Source organism: Bubalus kerabau, chromosome 1 (assembly GCF_029407905.1).
Source record: "Bubalus kerabau isolate K-KA32 ecotype Philippines breed swamp buffalo chromosome 1, PCC_UOA_SB_1v2, whole genome shotgun sequence".
In the NCBI taxonomy this organism is placed as follows: Eukaryota; Metazoa; Chordata; class Mammalia; order Artiodactyla; family Bovidae; genus Bubalus; species Bubalus kerabau.
The window spans coordinates 86,524,858-86,545,076 of NC_073624.1; the positions used below are offsets into that span (position 1 = coordinate 86,524,858).

The window sequence follows — 20,219 nt, forward strand, 5'->3', positions numbered from 1 at the left end:
CTTGAGCCTGTGTTCCACAATAAGAAAAGCCACCACAATGAGTAGCCCATACACCGCAATGAAGAATAGCACCTGCTCACGGCAACTAGAGAAAGCCTGCACAGCAACAAAGACCCACCACAGTCAAAAATATAAAAATCAATCCATCAGTCAATCAACCTTTTTTTTTTTTAAAGAGTGATTCATGTGTTGAATCTGCCAATTAGTTGAATAAGATGGAGACTGAGAATGGTCATTGGGTTTAACAAGGTAGGGGCCACAGGTGACCTTGATAAGAGCTATTTTATTGGAATGGTGAATTATAAAATCTGACTACAGGGGTTTTAGAAAGAATGAGAAAGGAGGAAGTGAAAATATTGAGTTTCAATGGGTTATGGTGATCCCTTGGTAAAAGGGAGAACAGCAAAATGAGACTGGAAGCAAAATAGCTGGAAGAGAAAAAGTACCATGAGAAGAACTGTTATGAAGGAAATTATTACTTTATGCTATATGTTGCTAGGCATGACTCAGTAGAGAGAGAAAGATAAGGGATAATTGCTAGATGTTCTCAGAGATGAGAGACTGAAGTAGTTAGAGCACAGGTGGAAAGAGTAACTCAGAGCCATGGAAACAGGTGGGAGGGCAGAGCATAAGTGTTTAGATCTAGTGAATAGGGAGCTACAGTGTGAGCTTGTAGGTCTCCAGGGAGTGGAAGGTCTTACTGGTTCAGGTTTTTTTTCCTCAATGAAAGAGAAAACATCATTAGATAAGAGGGGATGAAAGGTGCTAGAATTCTGAAGGGAGAGGATAAGTTGTGACATACTTGTCTGAGAGGATGAGAGAAATGCTAGGGAAACACTATCCGATTGGCAGACAACACAATGGTTAGTTTTGAACTGAAGAAGAAAAAGTCAACATAGTTTTCCTGTTTTCCAACCACAACATAAACTGTGAGTATCGACTTCAAATAGGCAGAGAGCTGGCATTAACAGACTTCTGTCAAACAAATATGTTGCAGGAAGAAAAGTGCACAGAAGATAAGAGTACACAAAAAGAAAAAATAGATGGAATATGGGATGTAGCCATATAAGGAAAGAGAGTACATAAAAAGATGAGAAATACTGTGAAGGTGACCATTTGATTATATGCCTCTGTAATAAAGTCACAGACTTTTGAAATGTAGATAACAGAGAGAGTAAACCAGTTAATAGATTATAATCACTTCCCTGGTGGCTCAGACGGTAAAGAATCTGCCTGCAATGTAGGAGACCTGGGTTTGATCCATGGGTTGGGAAAATCTCCTGGAGGAGGGCATGGCAGCCCACTCCAGTATTCTTGCTTGGAGAATACCCATGGACAGAGCAGCCTTCCAGGCTACAGTCCATGGGGTTGCAAAGAGTCAGACATAACTGAGCAACTAAGCACGGCACAGGTTATAATCAGAGAGGAGTGCTGAAATACGTATTACCAAGGTCGTGCAGGCTTCCCAGGTGGCGCTAGTGCTAAAGAACCCGCTTGCCAATACAGTAGACGTAAGAGACTCAGGTTCCACTCCTGGGTGGAGAAGATCCCCTGGAGGCCATAGCAGTCCACTCCAGAATTCTTGCCTGGAGAATTCCATGGACAGAGGATCCTGGTGGGCTACGGTCCATAAGATCACAAAGAGTCGGACATGACTGAAGTGACGTAGTGGGCACACACATGTGCACGGAAGGTTGTGTAGTTATCAGGAGTAACATGTCCTAGGATTGTCCATGAGAGGGATATAGCACAAGCACAGATAAAGATGAGAATATTGCAGAAGACATTAAGGAGCCTAAGGCCCACGGCATTGGAAAGGTCATCTATAGGACACTTAAATCACCAAGATTTAGGACTAGATAGGAGAAACTCTCCCCAGTTTGGTTGAGAATGTAAACAGTTGGTCATATATTTATGGCAAAGGTACCCTTTGTGATAACAGGGGCCAAATACTAAAATAGTCATGAAATGATGATGGGGTATAGAGGACTCAAAAAAAAACAAAAAAAACCCACATTGCAGGATATCACCTGGGATTTCTACAGAGGTACAGAAGAAAGGGAAATGGTCTAGAAATAACAGTAAAGTGTAAGAAGGACACAGCATTTCTGTTGTCTAAAAGGGCTTCAAGGGAAGTGATGATTTAAGAGGAAACCTAAATTCAGTCAGAGCATGAAGGCCAAGAGAACATTCAAAGAAAAGGATGATGTGGAAGAGATTGGTAATTGCTAAGGATTGACCAGAAGTATGAAGCAGATTAATGCAAGATGGAACTGAAAATGTAGAGTAAACACCAATCATGGAGAACTGAAAATAAGAGAGAGTTTCAAAAAACCATCAGGGAATACTAAGAAAAATTCAGATACAATTACAGAAAACTATTCTGGTGAAATAATCCTCCTGCAATGCAGGAGACCCTGGTTCGACTCCTTAGGCTTACCTGGTGCCTCACTCTGTAAAGACTCCACCTGCAGTGTGGGAGACCTGGGTTCAAACCCTGAATTGGGAAAATCCCCTAGAGGAGGGCATGGCAACCCACTCCAGTATTTTTGCCTGGAGACTCCCCATGGACAGAGGAACCTGGTGGGCTACAGTCTATGGAGTTGCAAAGAGTTGGATGGGACTAAGCAACTAAGCCCAGCACAGCATCCTGGTAAAATAAAAATTTTCAAAGTTAATCCCTTAAAAGAGTAAAGTAAATGATCAATTGTTCTGGGAGATTTTGGGGAATCATTGCTGCGGCTGCTAAGTCGCTTCAGTCATGTCCAACTCTGTGCGACCCCATAGACAGAAGCCCACCAGGCTCCCTCATCCCTGGGATTCTCCAGGCAAGAACACTGGAGTGGGTTGCCATTTCCTTTTCCAATGCATGAAAGTGAAAAGTGAAAGTGAAGTCGCTTAGTCGTGTCGGACTCTTCGAGACCTCATGGACTGCAGCCATGGACTGCATAGTACTGGAGTGGGGTGCCATTGCCTTCTCTATTGGGGAATCATTAAAGAGGTACAATTAAAAATTTACCAGAGACAAGAGGTTATTCAAACTGGAGTTCTTTCTTAAAGAAAGCAATATTTTTCCTAAGCTATTATAAGATTTAGGGGGAAAAATAGAAAGCTCTCTAATTTCCTTTACTAAAACTGATTTTTTTTTAAGTCCAAAAAGTTTAAACAAATATTAAGACTACATTATAAAATATTATGATTATATTTTAAAATCATATTTTCTTTGCATTTCCAATAAGGGTTTTAAAAATATATGTTTGTAAAACTATTACAAAATTCAAGTTTCACTGCTCACTGTTCAAAAACAACTACTCTAGAGACAAGTGTAGGAAAGGAAAAGGTTGCTTTTCTTTTTTTGAACTTGTGTCCTGGAACCAACTCTGAAGACTCCACTCAGCCATGAAAGATTTTAAAGGGAAAAAAGGAAAATGATCTCAGTTAATTCTTGAGGTAGGAGGTCAGATTCTTTACCATCTCCCAGTGCGTGCAGGCTTGTTAACTCCATGTGATCTTTTTTTAGATGCTATCTGTTCACACTATCTGCTCACAAGATTACTGAAGGGGAAGTTGGAGAAGTGATCTGCTGCTGCTAAGTCGCTTCAGTCATGTCCGACTCTGTGTGACCCCATAGACGGCAGCCCACCAGCTCCTCTGTCCTCGGGATTCTCCAGGCAAGAACACTGGAGTGGGTTGCCATTTCCTCCTCCAATGCATGAAAGTGAAAAGTGAAAGTGAAGTTGCTCAGTCGTGTCCAACTCTTAGCAACCCCATGGACTGCAGCCTACCAGGCTCCTCAGTCCATGGGATTTTCCAGGCAAGAGTACTGGAGTGGGCTGCCATTGCCTTCTCATCCATTAATTACTTATGTTTTATTTCTGCCTCTTTAATGTGAGAAAAGAATCAACAGGTTAAGTGAGTCATCATGTGATCAAAAGATTTGAAAGGTGTGCTTTGTTCAGAGGTTAGTTAAGCACAGGGTCACCTGGTATAAAGGTTAGTTAAAATATAGCATTGCCAAAGTGACAAGAGAAAGGGACTTCTGCAAAGAGCTGCTTAGGTTGTCATACATGATGCATTGTTGTCTTCATAAGTAGTACTTTAATATTTTGCAATATCTTTGCTCTTTAGAGCTTTTGGCCTTAAAATCTCTCTTAGCTGATACTGATATTTCCACTGTAACTTTATTAGAATCCGTTCGTTTTCAATATGATATTACTTTGTTTTAAGGGTATTTCCTATAAGTAACAATGCCTAAGTGTATTTTTTTCACCGAAGTGACCATTCCTGTCTTTATTTTTTATTTTACTAACTAATGAATTAATTTGGCTGTGTCAGGTCTAGTTGCATCATGCAGATATTTTGTTGTGGTGCACAAATTCTCCAATGATAGTACGCAGGCCCAGTGGTTGTGATGCACAGGCTTTGTGCTCAGCGGCATGTGGGATCTTAGTTCTCCAACCAGGGATTGGACTCATGTCCCCTGCACATTCTTAGCCACTGGTCCACCAGGGAAGTCCCCATTCCTGATTCTACCAGAATTTATCAGGATAGTCCCATATAGTGTTATCAGTAACAGTGTGGTCTTCTTTTAAGTGCAGCTGACTTGAGTGGACATTACCATGTTTCGGTTTCCTATTGCTGCTATAACAAATTGCCACAAACTTGGTGACTTAAAACAGCACATAATTATTATCTGACAGTTCTGTTGGTTAGAAGTCTAACACGGATTTCAAAGGGTTAAAATCAAGGTATCAGCCAGACTGTGTTCCTTTCTTAAGACTGGTGGCTCAGACAGTAAAGCATCTGCCTATAATGCAGGAGACCCGAGTTCAATCCCTGGGTCAGGAAGATCTCCTAGAGAAGGAAATGGCAACCCACTCCAGTATTCTTGCCTGGAAAATCCCATGGACGGTGGAGCCTGGTAGATTACAGTCCAAGGGGTCACGACTGGGTGACTTCACTTCACTAGGGAAGGATACTTACTTTTTCCAATTTCTAGAAGACTCCCAAATTCCTTGGCTTATGGACCTTTACTCCTTGAAAGTCAGTGATGTGGCATATTTTTGACCATTCGTCTGTAGTAGAACTTTCCACTGTCCATATCTTGGAAAGTTTCTATGGAAGTGACTCATATGCTTAGATTGACAATCTAGAATAATTTTCCTATCTCAAGGTTCATCACTTAATCACATTTGCAAAGTCCCCATAGCCATGTAACATAGCACATTCATGGGGATCAGAACATGGACATCTTTGGGAGGCTATTATTCTCCTCATCACACATCGTTGAGGTGCTCTGGGCCACCCAACCTTTTAGGGATTGTCCCGATCGCAGGATGTTCCTTCTTTTTAATTATCATTATCTAGTATTCCTTGTGTGTCTCCAATCACTCTATTGTTAACTATTTAGATTTAACTATGCAAGTGCAGAACTAGTTGCTCAAAACTAATGCCTTTCCTCTTACACATCTCCCATCATGAAGTTCCTGTTTGGATCCATTTATGTCTATTCTTGAGTGATTTTTCTCTGACAGGGTAGTAGCATGCCATATTCTTAGAATTTGTGTATCCTCAAATTTTTCATCCTAACTAGTGGAGAATTGGAGAAGGAAATGGCAACCCACTCCAGTATTCTTGCCTGGAGAATCCCAGGGACAGAGGAGCCTGGTGGGCTGCCATCTATGGGGTCGCAGAGTCGGACATGACTGAAGCAACTTAGCAGCAGCAGCAACAGTGGAGAATATCATGCTCAGAGATTCCTAGGTTGGAGTCATCTCTTCTCATTAGTCCTAAGGTTTTTTTCCAGTGTTTCTAGCTTTTATTGCTGCTACTGAAAAGCCTGATACAAAATTGTTCTTCCTTTTGAAGAGTTTTCATTGTTATTGGAAACTTGTATATGTTTTCCTCTTCATTTTAGAGTTCAAAAATTTTACCAGGATATCCCTAGGTACATGTGATTATTTTTTTTTTTAATCTTTCCTTCCTGGATCTCAGTAAGCCCTTCTAATCTATTGATTCAAGTAATTCTTTAGCTTGGGTGAAATTTCTTCTCACTCCTCTTCCTTCTCTTCTTCTTTAAATTATAGGCTTTCTTCCATATACTCATTTATCTTTTCTGGAATTCCCATTAAGTCTATGCTCTGTTTATTAAATCTGTCTTCCAAGTCTTTTACATATTCCCAGATGATTTGCATACCTTTGTGTTTTTCCCCTGTATTTTGAGAAACTAAAATTCTCTCAAGAATTTTGGTTCTCAATAATTTCAATTCTTTTTAAATATTCACTTATTAAACATTTAAGTTGAAAATCAGTCCTTTGAGAGGCTATAATTGAATGTCTTTAAGGACACTTAATTTTCCTTAGAGAAGTTAATATATTTTGTTGCCACACATAGATATATTTAGAATAGGGTCTTTAAAAAACTTCTAGCTACTTCTTGAGCAGCAGTACTCCCTTGTGTGCTAGTGAGAGGATAGCAGTTTCTGTTGCTGTGGGCTAATCTGGAAGGTTGTCAGTACCCTATTTGGGTCCAAGAAGAACCCTGTGTTCTGTTCTCCCTCAAGCTATGAAGCCTCCTAGTTTCCAATTTCAGGAGCAGAGAGGGTTCAGCCCACTGTGGAACTCCCCTGGCTTAGAAGGTGAGGCTAATAGCACATCCTTAGAAGAACAATCAAGAAAAGTGGTATTACTGTTGTTTTGTTAATTTTTTTGAAAATCTGTGAATCTCCATGGACCAAGATCATCCCAGGATCAAGAACCTCTTTTCTTTCTCTAAAATGTAAATAATATTTCTGAAAGAAAATTATACATGTAAAATGCAAAAAATAAAGTTAAATGCCCTGTGAAAAATATATGCAGTTGATAGATGAATATGTTCCCATATCCTCTTCCTCCCAGGTCAAGTTCAAAAAAGATTTATCTTCTAGTTTAAGCCAGGCAAATATATGCACTTTCATATATATGAATTTATTTTATTTCCACAAAAAGACTCATGAACAAGCCGTATTCTTTAGAGATAAAAATGTTAATCAGAGTTTCTATAAAGGTTTAACAAAATTCAGATTCAGATCTTTGATTCCAAGTCCAGTGTGTTTTCCACTATTCCACAGAATTGCCCTTACAATACCCATACCCTCTAGCTTCAAAGAACATCGATTTAAGGGCTATCCATTCTGAAAGCATTTATTAATATACATCTTTTGCAAGTCATATCATCTCTTACTTAATGATATGCAATAAATTTATGCTTGACTTTAGTTTATGAAAAAAATTTCTGTTGACTAGTTTAAATATTTTCTTCTGCCAGAATATCAGTGCTACATAATTCTCCCATCTTCTTTTTTTTTTTCTCTCTAATGCCAGAAAATTTAATTCAGTAAAATTAAGGTCTAATTATGGCAATCAACTCATCTTGAGTAGCTAATAACACTGGATCCCTTCACTTCCTAAATGTAAGAAATCTTCTCTTTCTCACATTTTTTTCTTGAAAGCATATTCAAATAATTTTGAATAAATAAGTTTTTTAAATCTACAATAAATAAAAATGAGTTGTAACTTTCTGCCATTTTGACAGATATTTTAAGTGGCTCTGGGTCCAAAACTTACACAAGGTTACAGGTTAACTATATAACTTGGGGGGCAATTTGGGTCATAGATGAGGAGTAAGACAAACAGATAACTAAGCTGATCTCCTTAAGAAATTAAGGAAAATTTGCTAGGGTTGGAGAAAAGTGATTCGGGGAGGAGAGACAAGGGAGAGGAGGTTGAATCAGAGGGCGAAAAATATAATAAACACTGGAAGTGTGGAGCTCAGATAAAAGAGATGAACAGTGAAGATCCCTCAGGAGATCTCATGCACACGTTTAGTCCAATAACCCTTGATGTAGAGTTCAGAGACTGACATGGGTATACACTCATCAGCCAGCATCCTTTAACTCTCCTGCTCCTGTCCCTAGACTTATTAATATATCCCTTGGCTCTTCATTACTGAAGTCACATCAGCAGTGTTCTAGCACAGTCACTAGCCACAGCATCCCTCTGGAATATGGAAACTCCTGTCTCCTTGCCATTGTGATCTGTTACTTCTATCTTCTTGTTGCAAATACAGGCTGTTCTAACTTCCTATCTGTTTTGTGCTGGTCTCAGCCTATCAATAACCAATGATGTGACTGGACCATCCTTTAGGTTCTTATTTTGATGGCAACAAAATTTACCCAGTGTAGAGGGAGCTCTAGAGCTGGGAGAGCCCTTTAGAGTTGCCCAAGGTTGGAACAAGGACTTGAACACTGCAGAAAGGGGTCTTATTGGGGGATCAGCTCAGTTCATTCACTCAGTCATGTCCAACTCTTTGTGACCCCATGGACTGCAGCATGCCAGGCTTCCCTGTTCATCACCAACTCCCAGAGCTTACTCAAACTCATGCCCATCAAGTCGGTGATGCCATCCAACCATCTCATCCTCTGCCATCTCCTTCTCCTCCCACCTTCAATCTTTCCCAGCATCAGGGTCTTTTCAAATGAATCAGTTCTTTGCATCAGTTGGCCAAAGTATTGGAGTTTCAGCTTCAGCATCAGTCCTTCCATGAATATTCAGGACTGATTTCCTTTAGGATAGACTGGTTGGCTCTCCTTGCAGTACAAGGGACTCTCAAGAGTCTTCTCCAACACCACAGTTCAAAAGCATCAATTCTTCGGCGCTCAGATTTCTTTATAGTCCAACTCTCACATCCATACATGACTACTGGAAAAACCACAGCTTTGACTAGATGGACCTTTGTTGGCAAAGTAATGTCTCTGCTTTGTAATATGCTGTCCAGGTTGGTCATAGCTTTTCTCCCAAGGAGCAAGCATCTTTTAATTTCATGGCTGCAGTCACCATCTGCAGTGATTTTGGAGCCCCCAAAAATAAAGTCAGCCACTGTTTCCACTGTTTCCCCATCTATTTGCCATGAAGTGATAGCACCATATGCCATGATCTTAGTTTTTTGAATGTTTAGTTTCAAGCCAACTTTTTCACTCTCCTCTTTCACTTTCATTAAGAGGCTCTTTAGTTCTTCGTTTTCTGTCATAAGGGTGGTGTCATCTGCACATCTGAGGTCCTGATATTTCTCCTGACAATTTTGATTCCAGTTTGTGCTTCATCCAGCCCGGCATTTCTGTATATAAGTTAAATAAGTGGGTTGGCAATACACAGCCTTGATGTACTCCTTTCCCAATTTGGAACCAGTCTGTTGTTCCATGTCCTGTTCTAACTGTTGCCTCTTGACCTACATAAAGATTTCTCAGGAGGCAGTTCAGGTGGTCTGGTATTCCCATCTCTTGAAGAATTTTCCACAGTTTGTTGTGATCCACACAGTCAAAGGCTTTGGTACAGTCAATAAAGCAGAAGTAGATGTTTTTTCTGGAACTCTCTTGCTTTTTCAATGATCCAATGGATGTTGGCAATTTGATCTCTGGTTTCTCTGCCTTTTCTAAATCCAGCTTGAACACCTGGAAGTTCACGGTTCACATACAGTTGAAGCCTGGCTTGGAGAATTTTGAGCATTACTTTGCTAGTGTGTGAGATGAGTGCAGTTGTGTGGTTATTTGAGCATTCCTTGGCATTGCTTTTCTTTGGGATTGGAATGAAAGCTGATATTTTCCAGTCCTGTGGCCCTTCTGAGTTTTCCAAATTCACAATGCCAAAGAATGTTCAAACTACCACACAATTGCACTCATCTTTGGGAGATGGAGGAAGAGAAAGTGATGGAAGAATGAGTTACCAATAAATTCAATACAGAACATCCACAGTCTTTTTGCTCTTTTATCTGTGACTTGCCTTTTTCAATGGCAATTTTCATGTCATTTCCCCCAAATTTTAATGGCAAAAAATAAAATATGCCATCCTAGGTAAATGCTAAACTGATTTCCTTTCACAGTGCCACAAATAGGAAAGTGCTCAAAGGGACAACAGAGTCAGAAAAGATCATTAGTCAATGACGATGTCTTCCATATTGTAAGGGCATCATTCATTCTAATAGTCACAATCAAAGGGTACACATCCCCATTGACCCATAGCAGAGGCTTTGAATTTATCACCTCCTCTTTCTCGAATTAGACCTTTGGAGACCTAAACAAATAATATAACAAAATGGGACTTAGTATAGAAAGTCACTCTCAAAGAGCAGTATTGCATACTCTGTTAAGATTTGCTCTTTACTCCTAGCTTAGAAATCTACATTCCATCTTCAAAGTCTGCATAGACACAGACTACACCACAGAAATGAGCATTACTGAAACAATATTTTCTTCCATAGCAAATCGAGCATAGGTTCACAGTAAAAGGCAGTCTTACTCAAATGATTTCTGGTAATGGCACTTTAAATTGCATGAATGCTTTTAAATCTGGGACAAGCTATGTGACTTTTGGCAAATCACTTTCCCCCGTGTCAGTTTATCTATCTTAAAAGACACTGGGGGAAAGGGAGAAGCAGAAAGTTAATACCTGTTCTGTGCAACAACCAGGTTTGTTCTAACGATTAACTGTGTGAAAGCAAACAAACAAACATAAAACCAAAATCTTATGTACATGATTTCTCAATGGTACTATAGTGTGACAGAGGGATTCTTAAACTGAGTGTGCATTGGAATTACTTGTAGTACTTACTTCAAATGAGGTCTTGCAAGAGATTCTGATTCAGTAATTCTGGGATGGAGCCCAGAAATCACCATTTGTAAAAACTACTCAGACAATTCAGATATAAGTGGTTCAGACCCACATGTGCAGAAATATTCAGAGCAACATAATTGTGGCACCCATGTTGCCTTCCCCACTCTGTTGATTATTGGCACATGGCCATGGAAAATGGTGCTCAATGGTCCCCAGCCTCAGTTTCATCACATGAACATCTAGAATTAAATGGATCTTACTTGAAAGAACAGCACAGAAATGAAATGGATATTCTTTTTGAGATGCAAACCATTCTGTAAATGATTGTTAGTGGGAATTTATGTCATTACATCTGCAAAAAGGGAGTTTAGCAGGAATAGGTGGATATATGGTTAAAGTGATACAGCTCTGGAAAGGTTGGTGAGAAAAAGGCAGAAAAAGAACATAGGTGACATTCTTCTTGGAAAGGTAAGAGTAAGTAGTGACACAATGAACTAAAGTCTGGTTCTCTTCAAATCTGTTTACTTCCAACAGTGTTCATTTTAATAACATTCCAGGACTATTCCTATTTCTGTATAGGAGTCATGACTTAACAGTGATGCATCTTTCATGATAAGAAGCATAAAAAGTGCAGTTTTTGCTCCATTGTAAGTTTCCACTAGTATATTCTGCCTTAAGTTTAAGAGTAACAATAGCCATATACTCACCAGGATAAATCAGTTATGATCAAGTGCCAAAAATGTCTTCCAGCTCTGATTAAATCAACCCTCCATTATTCCTATCTGTGAAGTGAAGTGAAGTTAAAGTCGCTCAGTCATGTCTGACTCTTTGTGACCCCATGGACTATGTAGTCCATGGAATTCTCCAGGCCAGAATACTGGAGTGGGTAGCCTTTCCCTTCTCCAGGGGATCTTCCCAACCCAGGGATCAAATCCAGGTCTGCATTGCAGGTGGATTCTTTACCAGATGAGCCACAAGAGAAGTCCATCCCTATCTCTAACAGTCACCAATTTTAAGTTAGTTAAAATTCATAATACATTTGGCAGATATTTAAAATCAAAAACACAATCACTCTAACCTTGTACCTGTTGCCATGTGGAGACTGTTCAGATTTCTCTGTTAAATCACTACCACCCAGCTTTGCAGGTGATGAAAGCTTTCTTCCAATTACTTAGCTAGCCTTAACATTTATTGAGCACATTCAAGGATCAAAAGCTCTATGGAATTGAACTTGGCAGGAAAGGGTGGTTATAGATATATTCATAGCACCCTCAGCAAGGCCTTATAGAACCACAAGATCTAACCTTGAGAAGTTCTACAAAGCTGTCAATTATGGCTTCTAAACTGTGTTTCTAAATAAGAAAAGCTGAAACTCCAGTACTTTGGCCACCTCATGCGAAGAGTTGACTCATTGGAAAAGACTCTGATGCTGGGAGGGATTGGGGGCAGGAGGAGAAGGGGACGACAGAGGATGAGATGGCTGGATGGCATCACTGACTCGATGGACGTGAGTCTGAGTGAACTCCGGGAGATGGTGATGGACAGGGAGGCCTGGCGTGCTGTGATTCATGGGGTCGCAAAGAGTCGGACACGATTGAGCGACTGAACTGACTGAACAGAAATAAGAAAAACATGTATTTCACTGTTAGGAGGATACAAAACTTGACTGAGTCTCTTCTTGGACTTGTTCATCTCACTGAGGTTATAAACAGGCTGTTGATTTTTCTCCCTCCACACAGCCTGTTGAGGAAAACTAGCAGAGGTACCTCAGTAAGAATCAGGCTAAGGTTACTGTCTATAAAAATGAGATGCTGGAAAAGTTTTGACAACATATAGCACTAATTAGTGAGCACCACTCAGAACACATAGCAAGTTTCCATTATATGAAACATTTAAAAGTTTGTGTCCCAAATCTCATCTCAGGTTACTCTGTCATTAAGTACAGTGCTGGACTAGCACACCAACTCTTTATTAATAGTACTTCCTTCTCTGCAAATAATGACACCTTGGAAACATTCTTTCAGAAAATCACTGAATAAAGTTGGATCATTTTTTAGGGGCACTGATCTATAACTCATTAGAAGAAAACAATATCATGATGCAGAGAAAAAATGAATTGTATATAAAGCCACTGTTGGTTCTAAAATTGTCATATTAAAAATTCAGTCATTTTCTTTCTCTATACCAAAATCAGGAAACCAAGTCTTGTGTTTGAAAGTGAATGTTAGTCACTCAATTGTGTCCTACTCTTTGTGACCCCATGGACTGTAGCCAATCAGGCTGCTCTGTCCATGGGACTCCATAGCCAAGAATACTGGACTGGATTGCCATTTCCTTTCCCAGGGGATCTTCCCAAACCAAGGATCAAACCTGCATCTTCTGTGTCTTCTGAATTGGCAGGCAGAGTCTTTACTGTCTGAGCCACTAGAGAAGCCCTTGTGCTTATTGAGTATAATTAACACTGTGAAAGGACCCAATGCTTGGTAACTGGCACATGGTAGGAAATCAATCAATAGTTCTGCACTCTAGAAATAAATTATTTTTTGCCTTTGATTTGCCAAATTGCCATATTTATAGTAATAGATCTGTTGACAGCTTGCACAAACAGGTAAATGTTATTAATTGGAATTAATTTAACAGGTCATAGTCAGTTGAATGGATCAAACAACTTCTAAAGGATGATGACGACCAGTGTTCAAACTCCAGGAGAGAAATCACAAAGTAGACTCAGTTTCTCTCATGACCAAGTCATTGGATTGCCCTGAAAAAGTCCTTATTGTGTTATAAATTGGAAATTATGCTTTATGTGGGCCTACACAGTATATAAAAGTGTTTTTACAGATAATTTTTACAAACATTTACAATTTTTCCCCAAGAACCATTAGTCTGCAAATAAGTGTATTTAACCCATTAATTGCCCAAACTTCTTTAGCCTTCTTAACCATAAATGAGACATTAGAGTGAGGTGAGCTCTGGTTTCAGATTGCTGTGCTTAATAACGTGGACTTTCCAGGTGGCGTGAGTGGTAAAAAACCCACCTGCCGATGCAGGAGACATGAGAGATGTGGGTTTGATCCCTCAGTCAGGAAGACCTCCTGGAGAAGGGAATGGCAACTCATTACAGCATTCTTGCCTAGAGAATCCCATGGACAGAGGAGCCTGGCAGGCTACGGTCCATAGGGTCACAGAGTCAGACATGACTGAAGCTGCTTAGCACAATCACATTCATGCTCAAAGTCTCTAAAAAGGAGAACAAAGCATTTATAAATGTTATTATGGTTATTCATGGTGATGGTGGTTTAGTTGCTAAGTTGTGTCTGAGTCTTGCGATCCCATGCACTGTAGCCCACTAGGCTCCTTTGCTCATGGACTTCTCCAGGCAAGAATACTGGAGTGGGTAGCCCTTCACTTCTCCAGGGCAACTTCCAGACCCAAGGATCAAACTTGAGTCTCCTGTGTTGTAGATGGTCTTCTGCATTGCAAGTGGGTGCTTTACCACTAAGATAGTTATTCATGATTTATTTTAATACAGAAATAACTTGTTTCTCACATGAGCATATTTATAGTTGAAATAAATTGAGGGAAGGCAAGTCAAAATGTATATATGAATACATGATCCATAACTTGATTTTGATCAGTTTCATCTTTTGGTTTTCATTTTACAAAGACTCAAAGTCTGAGGACTTATTTTGAAAAAAAACAAAAACAAAAAAAAAAACATGTATTTTTGAAGATATCTTTATTATATTTCAGAATGATCAACCCATAGCTATATAGGGATTTTTGTGGGATCATTTGGGTTAACTTTTTGCCAATTTTCTGAGCTTATAAAGAGTGGCTTTTGCTCTTCTGGGTCATAAGTTCCCAATTCCCTTTAGAGTTAATGGTGCATCCAAGTGCTCAGTAGTCACCTTAATTCCTCCTCTTCCTCATAGTCCACCTCTAATCCATTAACCCTGATACTTTTGTATTTCTGCTTCATCTATTAATACTTCCTTCTCTCTCCAGAGCTACCATCTTACTCCAAGCTGATAATATCTCTTTATGTCCAGTCATATTCACCTTCTATATTCTTTAGATATTCAGGGTTTTTGTATTTTCTGTTCCTGTATCTGGAATAATTTCTATTTGAACATCTCACAGGCTTGTCACTTTCTCAGCTATGCTACGGGCTGAATTGCACCTCTTTAAAATTCATATATTGAAATCCTAGTTCCGAGTGTGATGGATTTGGACACAAGGCCTTTGAAAGGCAATTAGATTCAAATAAGATCATGAGAGTGGTGCCCTCATGATTGGTTTAGTGCCCTTATTAAAAAAAGCCACCAGAGAATTTGCTCTCTCTCCTTTCCCACCACGTGTTGCTATTGTTTGTTGTTTCTGTTATTAAGTCATGTCTGACTTTTTTGCGACCTCATGGACTGTAGCCTGCCAGGCCAGGCTCCTCTATCTATAGGATTTTCCAGGCAAGAATACTGGAGAGTGTTGCGATTTCCTACTCCAGGGATCTTCCTGACCCACAAATTGAACCTGTGAGTCCTGCATTGGCAGGCAGATTCTTTACCACTGAGCTGCCTGGGAAGCCCCTCCCTACCATGTGAGGCTATAGCCAAAAAGCAGCCATCTGCAGCCAGGAACAGAGCTCTCATGGGAAACTGACCATGCTTGCACTCTGATCTCACATCTCCTGCCTCCAGAATCATGAAGAAATAAATTCCTGTTAAGTCATCCAGTCCATGGTATTTTGTTATGACAGCTCAAGATGACTAAAACAATTTCCTATATAGCATATATCACAATCCAGATTTATCATGTTTATTTGTTCAGTAGATCAACCCTGAATATTCATTGGAGGGACTGATGCTAAAGCTGAAGCCCCAATAATTTGGCCACCTGATGCGAAGAGCCGACTCATTGGAAAAGACCCTGATGCTGGGAAAGATTGAGGGCTAGAGGAGAAGTGGACGACAGAGAATGAGATGGTTGGATGGCATCACTGACTCAGTGGACATGAATTTGAGCAAACTCTGGGAGATAGTGAAGGTCAGAGAAGCCTAGAGTGTTACAGTCCCTATGGTAACAAAGAGTTGGACACAACTTAGCAACTGAAAAACGTAAAGGCCAGAGCTTTGTCATCTTATTCACTGCTCTACCCAGCAGCTAGAACATTGATGGACACGCACATAGTAGATACTAGAGAACAATCTTTGAATAAATGAGCAAAGATGTGCAGATGAGACACTTTTCCAGATGTGACATCTTTCCTTCAAGGAACATTACTTGTGGGGTGAAATACCAAAGTTTCAGTGAAAATTTAGTTTATAACCAACTGAGTTACAGATAGTACCCCATTCCATTTCTATGCAAAGAGAAACACACCTCAGACAACTAGTTGCATACTAAAACTGTCCTAAAGTGTAGAATCTACACATGAGTCTCAATACTCTGTGGCTAGGATATTATTCTTAGAGCAGGGAGGCCCAATTTGGCAGTATAAGTCTTTTCATTTCCCTCTGGAATCCAGACTTGACTAAATACTTCTGGAAGACTAATGAAAATAGGTATAACATTAGTTTACTTGCTTTGGGAACTGAGAGTAAAGTCCTTGGGGAAAAATGTTAACCCAAAGGAATAGAAGACTGAGGTTCATAGTTTAGACAAAGGAAAAGCTAGTGGCAAAAGGAAAGAGCCACTTGGGGTTGGATATAAAGTGTCTAACCCCCTCCTAAGGACAAAGGAAAGGAGAGCATGTCAAAAATCCAAAGGCACCTTGAAGAGCTATTTCATTAATATACAGTGGAACATCTGTATCTGACTGACAGCTGTTTCTCAGTGAAATACAGTAGAGACAGTGGGAGCAGAAGGCAGCCCTTCTCTGTAGCCTGTGATGAGTGTGGTTTGTAGGACCATGAAGGGTGGATTTCCCATTTGTAATTCGTGCTGGAGCACAGTGCAAACCCAGCAGTTCCACTGACCAGAAGAACAAACATCCAAAGTGGAGATACCACAGAGGAGGACATCCTGTCTTGGTGACTTTACTCATCTTTGGCCTCAATGGCAGCAATCATTTTGTCAGTGCAGAGCAGGACATGGCAGCTGAGAAACAGTCCCCAAAGACTCTTGGCTCATTGCAGGTTTAATTAAGGGGACCTGTTAAGAATGGAGAATTGATTCTATTGTTGGAATTCTAATTTTTAGCTCCAGGCTATTGTAGTAGATATTGCATTTCTGGCACATAACATCAATCTTCACTGGGACTTTGGTCCTAAATCTTGGCAATACATGGCTGCTTAATAAATCAGCTCTGATATTCTATCTTACATGTTGACTACCCTAAAAATATTCATATAGTGCTTTAGAGTGTACAAAGTCAGTCCACCCAGCAACTCAGTAATAGGGGTAAACTTTGGGGTTTAGGGAAAGAATTCAGTAAGCTCAAAGGGAAGGGCCATTAACTTCATTTTAATTCCTAGTTCTTCTTAATCAGACTGAGAAATTTAGTGCTTAGAGACAAAATTTCTCATGGTGCTCAGAAAATGCAAATGATCTCTCACTTGTCTCCCCCAATGTCCTAGAGTACCATTCAAGACCTCAAGAGAAGACAGAGAATTCAGTGAGATACACTAGCATCAGTGGGATGCTCTCCTCTCCCTGCCCACCCCCCCACCCCCTTTTCATTCAGGCCTGGCCCTGGAGCAACCGTCAACAGATCATTCTGAAGAACAAGCAGAAGAAAGCTGAAATTAGGCACAGAGGCCTTCTGTCAAAAAGAAACTATATTCAGGCTCAGGCTGTCTTATCCTGACTTTGTAAAAGTGGTATAAATATAAAATGTTAAACCAACCTGACCCTTGATGTTCACATGTTACAGACAGTATTATACAAAATATTGTTTTCATTCTCACACTAAAAAAATATTTAAATGCACATATTTTCACTAATTGAAAGGAGGGACTGAAAAATTATTATATATGTAATTTTGCCCAAAGAAGAGAAGTGTAGTATCTAAGTCCATGATTTTCTCCAATTTTATTAGGATCTTCCATTGTACAGATGAGAAAATTAAAGATAAAAGAGATTTTATACTCAATAAGTGACAAAACCAAGCCTCTATATCCAGAATTATCTTCCTCATTTTAGGAGGGAGTCGATTTGGAACTCCAAGCTAGCTCACAATTATATAGTTTTTCCCTCAGACTCTTTTCCCCAAAGGAATATGACATTAGGCACTGAGTTGCTCTCTTCTTAAATTGTCATTAATTTTTTTTTTTCACCTAAGCATCAGAGCACCAACTAGCTTTTCATTTCTACTAGTCCATCAATGTGTTCTTATTTCTATAGCAAGGGTTTCATCTTTAGTCCAATCTATGTCTAGTGCTGACATTCTGATAAGTCTAGAATACTTGGGCATGGCACTAATGGAAGTCTCTTCACAGGGTCTGAGAAGCCTCCTGGAAACACATTCATAAAAAGGGAAAAAGGAAGCAGGCATGACACACCTCAATAAAGTCTTTGTCTTTGAAAGAGAACGAACATTTTGGGTACATAGTGGCTGTCACTCAAATACATCTCCAGCCCAGATGCATGTCTAGAGAGAGAGGAAATGATAACTACAAACTGAAAGAGCAGTTTTACATACAAATTCTGGAAGTGTTGTGTACAGGCAGCGCTGCTTGGGGACCCCTCTGACAAATTCTAACACAAGGGAAGAGGCGTTCCAGCCCCTGAACTTTTATCTACTGTGGACCAAAGTGCACTGGCAATGATGCGTGGGGGAGCAATGGAAGAGTTTACTAGAAGATTATTGTGCCCAGAGGGATCTTTGGAACCTAATGGAGAAATAACAGAGTCCCAAGGGGGCTTAATTGTCTGTGAGAACACATGCAGCAGTCTTTTGGGTTTCTTAGAACTATTTGAGGGTGAATATTGCAGGAGTTGAATCTACAAGTGGGTAAAAGACCCAGTGAAACTCATTTATAATAATTATATTTTTAAATTATTATAAACAAGAAAGTATGTGTGTGCTCAGTTGCCCTAGTCATGTCTGACTTTTTTTGACCCCAAGGACTGTACTCCACCAGGCTCCTCTGCCCATGAGATTCTCCAGGCAAGAATAATGGAGTGGGTTGCCATGTCCTGCTCTAGGGTATCTTCCCACCAGGCTCCTCTGCCCATGAGATTCTCCAGGCAAGAATAATGGAGTGGGTTGCCATGTCCTGCTCTAGGGTATCTTCCCAACCCAGAGATGAAACTCATCTCCTGCATTGACATGAGGGTTCTTTACCATTAACGCCACCTGAGGAAAACTTTCCCTACTTTAACTTCCATCTTCTGAGTATTTAGATGAAGGTGGAATGGGGAAAGGATAGAGATCAGGGTAGAGATCAGAAATGAGGCACTCTGTACTCTGGAAAAACTGGCATAACAGGCCTTCAGATAGATATTTTCAGAGGAAATCTTTTTATGAACCTGGTTTCTTACATGTTCCCATACTGAGAAAAACACTAAAACCATTAACTAAGATTCCTGTTCCTCATAACTAGCAGCAACCTTCTCCTGAGATGTGAGCTTGGTTGCATGTACCCTTTTTGCCAAAATCACATATATACTCACCGTCCCCCTTACCTCTTCTGAAGTTTTTCAGAGCTTTGTAAAAGGTTGTCTCCCAGGCTATAGTAGCCAGTAATCAATGAATAAACTTGACTCAGTTTTTATGTTGTGGGTTGTTTTGTTCAACAGCCTTTAAGGAGATAACACACCCCCAAGCCATTGTGGGTTTAAAACATCAGAACCTTCCCAGATAAAATCTGAAACTGGTCCTCATACATGGCATGCAAAGAGAGTCCCAAGAAAGAGACAGACCATTCCAGATTGGGAGCTGGCAGGTTTGATAAGCAAGGTAGCTTACATATGAGACTGGCCCTGGGCAGCCAAGAGATGAATAGATTTCCACCCAGGTAACTGCCAGAATTTTAAAGGTTTATATAGAGGCCTTGATGGGATTCAGTCACACACACCATCAAGATAGTTTCAACAAGGTGTTACTCTCTAAAGTCTGCATCCTTGAAAATAGCTTCCACTGTGGGAACTGTGGGCAGAACATATCCTCTAACACACCTAGAGCCAGACATCCTGGAATGTGAAGTCAAGTGGGCCTTAGAAAGCATCACTACGAACAAAGCTAGTGGAGTGATGGAATTCCAGTTGAGCTATTTCAAATCCTGAAAGATGATGCTGTGAAAGTGCTGCACTCAATATGCCAGCAAATTTGGAAAACTCAGCAGTGGCCACAGGACTGGAAAAGGTCAGTTTTCATTCCGATCCTGAAGAAAGGCAATGCCAAAGAATGCTCAAACTATTGCACAAGTGCACTCATCTCATACGCTAGTAAAGTAATGCTCAAAACTCTCCAGCCAGGCTTCAGCAATACGTGAACCATGAACTTCCTGATGTTCAAGCTGGTTTTAGAAAAGGCAGAGGAACCAGAGATCAAATTGCCAACATCCGCTGGATCATCAAAAAAGCAAGAGAGTTCTAGAAAAACTATTTCTGCTTTATTGACTATGCCAAAG

At 40.1% G+C, this 20,219-nt stretch overlaps 1 long non-coding RNA gene across 1 annotated transcript; it reads left to right on the top strand.

The window, feature by feature from the left end:
• The first annotated feature begins 650 nt into the window (after positions 1-650).
• Positions 651-17,636, top strand: LOC129641676 (uncharacterized). Its single transcript, XR_008709397.1, has 3 exons — positions 651-929; positions 15,478-15,690; positions 17,223-17,636. It is a non-coding gene; the product is annotated as an uncharacterized LOC129641676 (long non-coding RNA).
• The last annotated feature ends 2,583 nt before the right edge of the window (positions 17,637-20,219 follow it).